This window comes from Solenopsis invicta, chromosome 10 (assembly GCF_016802725.1).
Source record: "Solenopsis invicta isolate M01_SB chromosome 10, UNIL_Sinv_3.0, whole genome shotgun sequence".
NCBI classification, from domain to species: domain Eukaryota; kingdom Metazoa; phylum Arthropoda; class Insecta; order Hymenoptera; family Formicidae; genus Solenopsis; species Solenopsis invicta.
In genome coordinates, this window is record NC_052673.1 from 1,267,738 (window position 1) to 1,282,296 (window position 14,559).

Here is a 14,559-nt window from a genome sequence, read left to right on the forward strand (position 1 = left end):
GTATCTTGTAAAAATTTAAATTAATGTATCTTTACTTAAACATAATAAATAAATGATTTTTTTTTAAAGGTAAAAATTCAAGGAATAAAATTGTATAAAGTTGTGAAAAATATTTCTTGTAAACAATTTTTCACAGCGTTTTTCAAAAATTTTGTGCTTAATTAAGAAAATATATTCAGATCCATACTGAATCCGCAATATCACTCAATTCAATTAGGTTGAATAATGATAATTATAATCATTTTTTACATCAGTGTAACAACAATATATGTATTATTATTATTATTATTATTATCATTATTATTATTCTTAACAGCACATAATATTGTACGATAACAGTAATAACATAATAAAAATAAATTTCCTAATCATAATTATTTTAACATTTAATTATAAACACGGATACCACATACTTTTCTCTCAATCATAATATTACTAATAAGATAAAAGGCAATAAAGTCTAAACACCTTGCGCAAAAATTCCCTGGTTTTATTTGAATTGTAGCGATTTTATATCCGCGCCGTATGACAGGGGAGGAAAGTAGGACTCCTTTAAGGTCAGGCAATGAAGTGGCGGGGACGCCGTCGTTGAATTGGACGAGATTAAGAGGGATAAGAAGAAGGTACGTGACCCCGGACAGTCGCCTCTTTACGTTAGTCAGCTCGGAGGGATAACCAGGTTAGCCCAACAATGGAAGTAATCGAATTTAACACCATCTCTCGAAGAGTGCGTACCCCGGATTTCCGACAAGTGCGTCCAAATTTCTTCGACTTTCCGCAAGGGACAAGAGCTACGGAATTTGACGATGATTGTTGATGAAACATTGTCATCAAGAATCGATCTCGCGAAAGATAATAACCTCGTTAGAAAGTTCCTCTGTTGTGTGAAACTTACGATTAGAATGATTATTTTTTGAGCGAAAACAAGAATTTAAACACAAGAGGAAAAGAATTAACCCTAAGAAATTTATTACAATAACTATACGATCTTTGGATTTATAATAAATGAAATAAAATGTAATTTCTCTCCTCGGAGTGGATTATTCGAAAAATTATGTATTCTCATCCTCGTGCTCTATAGATAATAAGCTTCTATTTTAAACTTTTTTACATCAATTATTTATAATCCTCTCCAATGCGTTATACGGCTTAATACGCGTCGTTTATCTTCTCTTAGCATTCATAACGTCATGTTGCATCAGAAAAATTGTTTAACGGATGCTTATTGATTAAAGGGTAACAACGAGAGCCTATCGCTTCGTTGATGACACCACTAATAAACAACACATATCCAGTGCATCCATGATGTGCATCCGACAACGCGAAATAGGGCGATCGACGGCGTGATAACCGGCAGCACATGCTTCCGGTAATTCAATGAGGCGAACAATGCCGACCGCTCGTAGAACAGAGAGATGCGTAAATAAATGTATGATGTGCTTCTGAAGGGTGAATACAGGAGAGGAGCTCGCGCGGGAGGGGCACCAGTCTCGCGCCCTACGGATCCGTTGGGGTGTGAACGCAAATCAATTTGCACGGCGAACTCCCCGCTGACGCGGCAGCACCACACCGGGAGACCGGTTCGATTGGCGGGCCCTTCGTATTAAAACGCCTCGGGACAAGATAGCGCCCGGTTCCATGTGACTGACATTTATTAAAATTGCGCTAACAGCAACAGCCGCTAGCTTCCGCTACTAATTTTTTCCGCATATGCGGCGGATATATTTTGTGGAAAGGATGATTGTAGTGAGTATTACATGCGATTATGGTTAACTGGTACAAAATAATATTTTCCAATAAGTCGATAAAGGTTCTCCAATCTTTTCATATAATATAGCAATTTGATCAAATTTTGAGAATAAGTTTATGATTAATATTGTATATAAACATTCCTTATTGTTTTCAAATCTGTTGACTGTATAGTTTTCTTTAAATAGCTTTTTAAAATGATATTGAGTCTTATGGGAAAGAAAGTTTTAGGCTAGGAACGCAAAAAAATTGAAACAGTAAGAAACATGCTTGTGTATAACTTGTTACTATTTAACGGTACTGCTTAAGTTTTTGACTATGAATCGCTTACTAATAACTGCTGGCGTTTTTCTATGTGTTACTATTTCAGTAATTTAAACAACATTATTTAAATAATTTAATTGCAAAGTATAAGATACAAAACATAAGAATCAAAACAAAATACTTATAAGAATTTGGAAACTATATTCATAACAATAAAGTTTTAAAGAATATTTTAGAATTAAAAAATAACATTTTACTGTATTATTTTCGTGTAAAAGTATGCAAAGTTCACGAATGACACGAATCTCTCTAAATATGATGTTGTACTAATGAAAATGTGACAATGTTGCTTATTGCATTTAAATCATTCCCTAGTAACAATTTCTGCAGAGCAGAATCTGCGTGTAATTAAATGCAGCAAAATTGAGTCAGATGTACAAAAGATTATTTTCAATATGATCCTGCTGACAGTCTGTCAGAAAGATTTATGCAATGACACACAAATCGACTTTATTTGCAGATACTTGCTGCAGAAATCAAATTTAATTGAAGCAGATTCTTTCCGCTAATTGGAGTCTGTAAACAAAATGCTGCAATTCTTGCAACAGATATATGTGAGTTTCTTTTGCAAGAATCTACCTTACAAAATCTTTCGGAAAACTTGAGTAGAACGAGGAAGCAAATCATAACGTCACTTACTACAAGATTTGCAGCAGTCTTGCAGTAAATTGTTACTAGGGTTATTATAAACAATTTATTTCCAATTTTGTTCACAATATTTATTAATATTCTAAAAAACTATTTTAAATAACAAATTATCGTCTTTATAAATTAAATTTTATTTATTATTTATTATTTTGGTAATGGCAATAGCAAAAGATACTTTATTAAAAGATATTTATTAATGAACGTGACTCTCCTTAACTTTTTCAAGCTACAGAATGTCTTTAGCTGATTGTTATAAAATCATACTTTGTTATACACTATTGTTAAAAAAAATTAAATACAAAATTACATTATAAAACTTGAATAAATTTAGAACTGATATTTGACATAAACTGTATATTACTAAAATTATATATTATTAAGCTACATATTATTAAAATATATAGTATATGTTATGAAATATTTAAGAAACCATTTACATTAATATCATTGATATCAATACTCTACGTATCACAAAGTATTTTTACCAAATTTTTAGAGCATTAAACGATTGGTAAACACTAAAGATATAAATTATTTTTAATTTTTGCAACGTTATGATGAGAATTGTACAAGTTCTGGCTATCTATATCAGCGAACCTTTAAGTTGCAAATGAAAAAAACGAGAGACTGTCGCTCGCGGCAAGACTTAGAGCTGAAGAGCTGAAGAGCCTTCGCACAGATAACCAATTATCCGCAGAGAGGGGAAGGAGATGCGACAGATGCGTCCTGATGCGATGCGCCGCGATGGCGCGTCGTCTACAATCGCCGGATTAGCGCAAATCCTCACGGATCGGTTAAATGCAATTAAGTGCATCGTGCGTGGATAAGAACGACCGAAATGTTCGCACGGGCTCCCGCGGGGCTTGCACTTGAACTCTTGCGCGCAAATGTCGCTATTCCAAACAAAGGCGTTTTCTTTACCTCTGTTTTGTGTGTTCAAAAGTAAAAATTTTTAGAGCGTATTACACTTGTTAAGATAATATATTTATTCTATGTTGAACACATTATTTCTTTTATCATCTAATATGTCTCTTTCTCTTTCAAATATTTTTGTTAGTAAAATATACAATTTATAAATATATTGTACATACATAAATATACATATGTTACTTAAATGATAGATTCAATTGATTTTTTACTTGGAATTATTGTTAATTTATAAATATTAGAGATGGCATGGTATTATGGACCGTGTTAACTGTAATTCTTATACTGATGTATTGCAATTATTTTTAATATGTGGAAAAAATATATATTTCTACAATATACAGGGTGTTCCAAAATTAGCAGAAGTTTCTTTATGAGCAAATTCTTCGAAATATTCTATGTCAAAAATTCTAATACGAAAATGTCGAGGCTATAATACTTTTCGAATTATAAATCATTAAAGTTATCTAATTGTAGCGCCTAGAATTCGCACGCTCAGGCCTGGCACATAGCACAATAATGAGGATGTCCTTGTACATTGACTGACTTTCTACATATAAACTTGATTTTTCATATAATGATAAGGAGTCACTTTTAAACTTTATCTTGTTCATCAGTGATTATTTAATTTAAATTATTCATAAAGATTAATGCCAACCTAATATTACGAAATGTTAAGCCATACATAAATCGAATTGTCAAAACTATCAAATAAAGTACGTCGACATACTTCATTTGACAATTTACTACAGTGTTAAGTGCCATCCCTGAGCGCGTGAATTCTAGGCGCTACAATTGGATAACTTTAATAATTTATAATTCAAAAAGTATTATAGTATTTTCATATTAAGACTTTCGACTTAGAATATTCCGAAGAATTTGCTCATAAAAAACCTAATTTTAAGACACCCTGTGTATCTACATATTATTAGAGGAGAAGAGAGTATTATGGCTACTATCGACAATATGCTACCCCTATTAATTCCGTTATTAAGTGACGTATTACAACAATTGCTTATGGAGTTATTCGTTTAGTAGCCTGCCGTTTTTTAGTGATGTTAATATGTCAATACATAATGACTGACAATTTTTATAAGGCATTTTTACTTTTGAGCAATTCTAAACTTTTTCAAGGTACACTTTTAACTTTTAATTACATACACTTCCTCATTATTCTTAAGCTTGAGTGTATTATCACACGAAGGTACATACACTCAAGTGTTTCTTTGTTATTTAACTTTTTATTCGGCCATATACATTTCGAGTTATACAAAATTAAAGCAATAACATAGAATTTTATTAATATAATTTTTTAAGCGAAATTTTTATACCGAAATATTTCTTCAATAAATCAATTGTCATTCTAAAGAGCTATGTTTAGAAACATTAAAGACATTATTTTATGCTTGTTGTTTAATGTTAAATAGGGATAAAATGATATTTTTAATAAAATTTCTAATGGTACTTCTAAAACTTCTGAACGCAGGAAAATTCTAAATCAGAAAAATTCTAAACAATGGAAAAGTAAAAATATATAATTTTGTAACAAGATACTGTGTTTCTTTTAAACTAAACTAATTTTTTTTAATTATTTTTATGAATAGCAATATTACAATCACTTTTTTCTTCCACCGATTATGCAGTGCATTAGATTTTTATAAATCACGTCCTAAATAATAAATATTTCATTACTTTGAGTATAAAATTTGTCAAACAACACTCTGACAAATGTAATCGTTCAAGTTTCAATAGAAAATATTAATTATAAACAAAGTTATTCAATAAAACAAAAATGGGTGCCATATTACCCTGTTCTTTCCTATATTTCCCATTTGCTCATATGCATGCATTTAACTTTTTATTCGGCTGTACACATTTCGAGTTATGCAAAGTTAAATAATAACATGGATTTATGTCAATATGCTTTTTTAAGGGAAATTTTCATGTTAAAATATTTCTTCAATAAATTGATTGTCACTCTAGACGGCTGTATTCAAAAACAGTAAAAATACTATTTTGTTGTTATTTTAGTGTTATTTAATGTTAAACAAGGTTTAAATGGTATTTTTAATCATATTTCTAGTGTTTTAAACACAGGAAAATTCTAAACGATGGAAAAATTAAAAATGTATAACTTTCAATTAAATTCTGTTTGTGTGTTTTTCAGTAAACGAATTTTTTAAATTTATTTTTGGGCTAGCCATATTACCATGTGTGCTTTTCTTCTATCGATTATGCAGTGTGTTACATTTTTATAAATCACACTCTGAGTAATAAATATTTCATTACTTTGAGTTTAGAATTTATTAAAAAATATTTTGACAAATATAATCGTTCAACTTTCAATATAGAATACGGATTATTAACAAAGTTTTTTACTAAAATCAAAATAGATGCCCTTCTTTTCTACAACATTTCAATACGACAATCTTTACATGGAAGATTTACGTGTACGTACGTACGAGGTGTGTTCAAAAAGTATCGCGAATTTTGAATTTTCGCGGGTTACGTATATTCGAATTTCGATCTTTTTGTGGCGTTATGTTGGTACTCATGTCTCTCACTTATGCCGACAAGCTCGGCCATTTTGAATGTTCACTTAATTGTTGACAGCTGCTTTGCTTGCACGTGTTTTGGATCGTCTTCGATTTTTACCTATTCAAAAAAATGGATCAAAGAACCTGTATCAAATTTTGTGTGAAAAACGAAATTAAGTGCGCGGATGCATTCCGAATGTTGACTGTGGCATACGGAGAAGCTACCTTGGACCGAAGCAACGTTTATCGGTGGTACAAAATGTTCTCAGAAGGCCGAGAAGATGTGAACGACGAAGAGCGTGCCGGACGCCCGAGCACTTCAACAACAGACGAAAAAATTAATGAAGTGGAGAAAATGGTATTGGCCAATCGTCGAATCACCGTTAGAGAAGTTGCTGAGGACCTAAACATATCGATTGGCTCGTGCCATTCGATTTTTATCAATGATTTGGGCATGAGACGGGTCGCCGCGAAATTCGTACCAAAATTGCTCAATTGCGACCAAACCAGCATCGCATGAACATTGCTAATGAGATGTTGGACTCTGTCCGCGACGACCCAAATTTGCTCCAGAGGGTCATAACTGGTGACGAATCGTGGGTTTATGGTTATGACGTGGAAACCAAAGCTCAATCATCTCAATGGAAGCTGCCGCACGAACCAAGACCGAAAAAAGCGCGCCAAGTTCGGTCGAATGTGAAAGTTTTGCTGACAGTTTTCTTCGATTGCAGGGGCGTGGTGCATCATGAGTTCTTGCCACAGGGTAGAACGGTCAATAAGGAATATTACCTGCAAGTTATGCGCAATTTGCGCGAAGCAATCCGCCAGAAACGCCCGGATTTGTGGAAGAACAAAAATTGGCTTTTGCACCACGATAACGCCCCTGCTCACATATCGTTGCTTGTGCGCGACTTTTTGGCCAAAAACAACACACTAATGATGCCGCAGCCACCGTATTCCCCAGATCTGGCCCCCTGTGACTTTTTCTTGTTCCCTAAACTGAAGAGGCCCATGAAAGGACGACGTTACGCTACGCTTGACGAGATAAAGACGGCATCGAAGGAGGAGCTGAACAAGATAAAAAAAAATGATTTTTTGAAGTGCTTCGAAGATTGGAAAAACCGTTGGCACAAGTGTATAATATCTCATGGGGATTACTTTGAAGGGGACAAAATATATATTCATGAATAAATAAATAATTTTTGAAAAAACACAAAATTCGCGATACTTTTTGAACACACCTCGTACATACATTTGCGCATATTCTGCAATATTTTCTTTTTATTTTGAATAAGTATAAAATTTTATAACAAAACACTGTGTTTTTAAAATTAAAACCAATATTTTATATTTACTAGACGCTCAAATAGGCGCGTACTACAAAAGTTTTAAGGAGAGAACCTACTTTGAAATCGATTTTTTTCACGTTTTCTGTTTGTTCTCTGCTGAAATTGTTAGGAAATTATCTCAAAAATATATAAAAAAAAACATTAGAAAGTTATAAGAGACTTCTTTTTGTGTTAATGTCAAAGAAAAGTAAGCCGGCCTCAGTGGTCGGAGCGCGTAAGTAGAGCGCAAAACTTTAAGCGTCTTTTTCTCAAAACGCTAAATTTTGCGCGCCGGGAAATGTAACTCAAAAACTACTTGACCAATCAAATTTTACATGCTTATTTTTCAACTATCTGGTCCCAACATATATCTATCCGTTCATTAACATTTTGCTTTAAACAATAATTATTAACAATTGTATAAAGTAGTTTTTTTATTTATATCGCTATTTTTGCAATTTTATGAATTTTATTAATTATGTAGATATATGTTGTGCGTTTTTACATAAACTAACAAAATTTTTGTTTCACATTAATTTTGTGACCTCGGCGTTTTCCGGCGCAAATTTAAGGAGTCAACTTCAAGCAGCTGCTGTGCCACCATTTTGAAATTTTTCAACATCAAAAAAATTGTTTTAATTAGTTTAAACAGTAAACATTACCGTATACTTTGTCTACATTCAATCAATTTTGCCATATCTTTTTTTTTTAATCGAGAAGGAGCGGCTGTTTAAAGTAGGTTCCCCCCTTAATATTACATAATGATTATTAGCAAAGTTATTGTATGAAATGTAAATGGGTGGTCATAATATCATCTTTTTTCTTTAATATAATAAAAAACTAATATATATATATATATCAATTGCAGTTCCTAAAAAATATTATAAATTTCTTTATATTCCCTCCTCCTCCCTAAAATTTCTCTATACTTTTTAAGTAACCTCTCAAAAATCCTCAGGAGCAAAATTCAAATTTGAGAGAAAATCTATAACTATTCAGATAGTATCATGTCTAAAATCGGAATCTAAAACGTTTTAAAGACATAATTTAAACATCTTTTAAAGAATATATTATATAACGTTTTAAAGATATTTTAAAATATTTTATGTCCATATTTTGAATTATCTAGGTGAAAAGATATATAAATTTCAATCTTATTGTTAACTTAATTTTCACTATATAATTGCAAACAACTTTTTTAATTAATCCGAAAGAGTTATGTGCCAATTTTTCATATTTTTACAATAGAATCATGTAGAAATTGAAGATGAAGGTTATCGATGGCTACTCGTGTCATCCAGGGTTAATATCGAGTTATAAGCATCAAGCGGAGCCATGTGGGCCAAGTTGAGTGAACTCATCCTAATGCCGGGCCACAACGTGGATGGTATAATGTCGAATCCGCTGGGGGCTCATCGAGAGCTAACCCAAGAGCTGCCTCTACCGCCGCCGTTGCCGTATCGACGACGAGTTATACGATCGGGTAGCCAAACCGGTGGTAAAGCCGGTGGCTCGTACGAGAAACTATTACTGTCCCCCGGGAACGACCATCCATCTCCATCGAATCCCTCTTGCGCGCGCGAGTTGGAATCGGCCGTCCCGGTATCGCTTGTCTCGCTCGATTCACGTCGGATACACGCAGGCGCGCGCAGCATTCGATACGCGAGCTATTAACCCTCCATGCGAGTGTGCTTTTTGAAAAATGAACAGACTCGGCTTCGTGACCGAAATGCAAAGTGACCGTCGTGCCCGACGGTCTTTGAAAGCCGCAGTCGATACTATTCGCGGCTTACAATTCTTTCCCTGTCACGGATTGAGTTGCCGGACTGTTAACGAGTGCGTCGATAAACTATCGCGCGTGAGGGATGTTTGATCGTAACAAATATTGTTATCCGTTCTCATGCAGTACTTTACTCTATATCATTCTTCTATCATACAATCTTTTCATAGAAAAAGAAATCGCATTTTTATCAAATTTAATGGATTAAAATTGTTCTCATTCCAAACCATAAAGACTCCAAATAGTACAGATGATTATTGTAAATTCAAAAAAAAATTAAAGAACCAGTTTTTTTAAATTTTTTATGAATTAATATAATCTCTTCGAAATTAAGTAGGAAGAAATTTTATTGTAAATTGTTATATATTATAAATGGTTTCCTTTTATATTGATGTATTTGAAAAAGAACTAGAGATAAAAATAATTTATTTTAATCAGAATTAATGACATAAAATAGAAATGACGCGAAAAAAGAATTTATTTTATAATTCGAGAGAATTACAATACATTTTTAGAATTTTTTTTGCTATTTATAACGACTATACATCTCTATTATTTGTTACGTTGCATTAGAATTATATTAAGAAATTGTTAAATAAATAATAACTCAGCGGAAAAGATAATATCAAATGATGTTTCAATGATGTTTCAATGATGTCTTAGCCGATAGAGACGTTAAGATATTATTGAGGCATTATGTGACATCATTTTGTTTGCTGGAAACATTGTGCGATGAATTTTAAATCACAAACCAGACAAAATAATTCTTATAGATTTTTTGTCACTAAAAATAAATCGCTTAATGAAATTGTTCTACCACATTTTAAAGAAAATTTGACTTAAAGATGCAGAAAAGAGCATTTTTTGGTACTTTTAAGTTAAAATAGCTCAAAAATGTGACGTGATAAAGTAATTTTACAATTTTTTTTTCAGCGATAAAAAGCAATAAAATTTATCTATTACAAAAGCTTTATGCAATATTTACATTTATGGATTGAAAGAAAAAAAGACAATTATACTTATGCAATTTAAATAATCACTTGCATATAACAATTTGTCGATTATGCATCTATGATTAAAATTGTTAAATATAACATGTATAAACAATCATTGTTTAAATAAATAGGATTGCAAACGAAAAATGTAATACAGTATTTATTCTATGTATATTTCTTTATATGTATTTTTTTCTATGTACTTTTCTTTATACATATTTTTCCTTTAGAATTCAGTGATGTTATAGTTTTTATTAAAATCAAATTTTCCATACATTGTTTAAATAATGATAGTTCAGATATTTATGTTTGATAAATTTTCCATACATTTACAATTAGCGACCTTAGAAATCGTTATGTGCGGGTGAATATTTAAATTGCATAAGCGGACTATTACCGTTCCTTTCTTGTAATTTATAGTTATAAGTCTTAATTTGCATAAAACAGTTAATACAATAGGTGATTTTTATAAATGTTTGATCGCTGAAACAAATCCTTAAAAGAAATTTCTCTGTCGTACCACATTTTTAAGCTACTCAACTTAAAAGTATCCAAAAGTCTATTTCTGACAATTTTATATCCAATTTTCTCAAAAATGTCACGTGAACAATTTTGTGTGCAGATTCGTTTTTAATAATAAAAAATCTATAAAAATAACATTATTTGTCTAATTTACGGTTTAAATAAAAGTTGAAACTTGCCACACAGTATAATTAATCCCAATCATACTCTCGGTATAAATGCAATGTTAATAGTGTAAATGCAGTAGACAAGTTAACTGTTGCCTAAATTAAATCAATCTGAGCTCATTTGACGGAAACTTCTGAAGCCGCAACTAACCGTACGTGAATGTTGTCGCATATGTTTCTATATATTCAAATTCAGTTATAACAGATCTAATTTAAAACCAAAATTAAGAAATTTCGATGTTCCAATTTATTCCTATGCGAATCCTATTTATTCTATGAATTTTTCAATTTTAAACAATAAAAAAGAATCTATTATCTAGAATAGAAGTGATCAAACTTTTTATCATTATAGAGGTTATGTTCCAAACCTTTAGTGTACCATTCCGTTACAAAATTAAGCAAAAAAAATCATATTCTTACTTATACTATTTTCTTTTTCATTCAAAACAGAAAACTGTTTAATAAAGTTTCCAGACAGCACAGAAATGAAATGCATTCATTTTAAAGGATACATATAAAATTAGAAAAAAAATAAATATCTAAAGAATTAGTCTAAATTCTCAAACATCGAAGCTTCCAGTAACATTTCAGAAACCTCGCAACATTTCAAGTTGTAATGTAAAATTGAAAAAATATAAAATAATAATATTTCATCAAAATGTTCCAACAATGTTGCAGAAACGTTACAAAATTTTCGAAATTACAAAATGCATAGTGAACATGCACCGTACTTTGTGTGAGAAGGCATTTTGTAGGTTTATACTGACTTTGATATAATAAGTATTAGTAGCAAATTTAATATTCTTGTTTATATCGCGTATATGAAGCAATTTGGTACAGATATAGTACTTTTATGTGTGTGTATATACAATACATATCTATGTTAATAATATCAATGCATTTGTCACACCGTATGTATTACACCGTAACTATAACCTTACATTGTAATGATTTCGCAGGGCGTTCATTTGAACGTTGCTGCAACCTTGTAGTAACATTGCAGACACATTTTGCAACGTTTATGCAATGTTACAATATGTTTCAATGTAAGGTTTATGCAATGTTTCTCCAATCTTTCAGTGCTGTATGAATTAGTACTTTGAATACTTTGATAATTCATGAGGACCAATTACAAGTACGCATGTGTAATATCCATTCTCGTGCAGCTATCTTGAAGAGCTGCATTTGCAATCTGCACGGATTGCACTACCAGAGTATCTTCTGCGTATCAGGCTTGCAGGTGAAAATTAACAACTTCCGTGAGTGATTCGAGTGTGGCAAGGATTTACTTGCGGATGTCATCGATGCCTCGGACATCAACGGCGTCACCGGAGTGCTGAAGTTCTATCTGAGAGAGCTACGTGAAGCCCTTTTTCCCATCATTTACTTCGAGCATCTGATGGTATTAGTGCAGCTTGAATCGAAGTAAGACTTTGTCAACAAGATGAAGAAGATTGCGAGTCTGCCGCGACCGGTCGTAATCGTCATCTAAATAACGAAATCTTTTCGCTTTTCTCAACTAGCGAGTTAATTAAGCCTAACCTAACTATTCAGTATTATCGCTCTACCAAAAATTTGCGCATATAAAGCCACGCGTGAATTTAAAGCCTAATTTGTATTTAAATAGTCTGCAATGTCAGAATTCTCGAATGAAAATATGATTGAACCGCACAACCCGGATATTTGCTTCAGCCCGATCTTGCGTGTTCAAGAAGACAAAGATCAGGTTAACTTATCAAAAATATTATTGCGTTTTGCGAGAATTTCCCTGAGGACATCGGAGGCACTCAGTAAAGAGAAATACATCAGCAGAGAACAATTTATAAGTAGATAAGTTGATGTATTGAATAATTAATAAGTTGATTTATTGAATATTATATATTAAGACAATTTAACATTAAATATAAAAAGGCTGCATGCAAAGTCAAGAGATGGCGTCTATAATGCAATTGTTACAACTTTCTTAGTTTTCGGCATCACTAAGAATATACACCAAGTTTCAGGTAAATGCATTCATTATTATGTGGTTGGCAGTTGTTTGAGTCGATCAAGTTTGGATTAGGTGAAAAATTGATGAAAGATAATTTTGTGTAGGACCAAACATATTCTGAAAGATGAAATAGTACAGGAAAAAATCAAATGTTCCATCGATTAGTACAGTTTACAAATAATTTTCGAAGTGGTCATACGAGCATAAACATCACAGAACATTCTAGACGGTTTGTTGAAGTTACAATTGCAGAAACTAGCAAAAAATTCATGATAATGTAATGGAAGACAAAAGTTTGAAAGTACACGCAAGATTGTTAAGATAACGGGCATCTCAAATGATTGGATGCACCATATTTTTAGTGATTATTGACATGTGAGAAAATTGTTTGCAAGATGCGTGCCACAATTGCTTAGCATTAATTCAAAAGAGCGAACAAGTATCTTTATAAAACTGTTCGCTACGAGGTCCTTCCGCATTCTTTATATTTATCACGATACGAGGTCCTTCCGCATTCTTTATATTTATCACATTTAGTACTTTCTTAGTACTTAGAATTATTTGTTTCCTAATATAAAGAAATGCGGGAAGGTTTGCGGGAAAAAAATTTTCATCAAATGATGAAGTCATCGCTGAAACAACTGCTTATTCTGAAGACTTTAATAAATCATATTATAATATATGGAAGGATTTTATATATGTATATATATATATATATATATATATATATATATATATATATATATATATACATATATATATATATATATATATATATATATATATATATATACACACATACATACATACATACATACATACATACATATATAATAATAATATATATATATATATATATATATATATATATTTATATATATGTATATAAGAAATTCATTACGATCGTAAGTTTAATTTTTAATAAGTTTAAATTAAATTATTATTTTTTTTTTAATTTTCAGTTTGTAAGTTAATTTATGATTACAATCTCTTTTATTTCAGTCAGTGTCTAATCATTTCTGCATTTCATCTTGGGAATGAAAAGTGAGAGAATGAATGTTTACAATGCAATCAGTATAATATTCAACACAACTGTATACCCTAAAAATGTTAAACAGCATGTAATAAATGTAAGTGAAGAATATATTATATGTATATGTATAAAAAAATGTACTGCATATAAAAAACAAAGTTTATTCTTTAAGGAAAATTAATTAAATTAAAGTAATAAGCCTTATTCACTTTTTCTTATATACTATACAATTCCCTCAATGAAACAAAATGTATTTTAATTTTTTTTATTTAGAAGAAACTTGTTACACATTAAACACCAACTAACAATAGCATTACATATAATAACGGTATAATTTGCTTCTTAACATGTAATTATCATACAGGGTGTCTGATAATTATTAACACAACGTTTGCTTAGAACAGACCAAGTTAAATAGAAAAATTCTATTTTGCAATTTTTGCAATAATTAAGAAGTTATTAATTTATGAAGATAACCGAATTTGCCCGGCCAAATATAAGCGCGGCGAAATATAACTGTCTAGCAAAGATCGTTGCTGGCAGGAATGTGGCAACTGAT

General features: G+C 31.4%; 1 protein-coding gene across 1 annotated transcript in view; it reads right to left on the minus strand.

Annotated features, from left to right (window-relative positions):
- LOC105194954 (photoreceptor-specific nuclear receptor) overlaps nt 1-14,559 on the minus strand; it is a 79,173-nt gene that overhangs the window by 50,515 nt on the left and 14,099 nt on the right. The gene's annotated exons all lie outside the window — the stretch shown is intronic.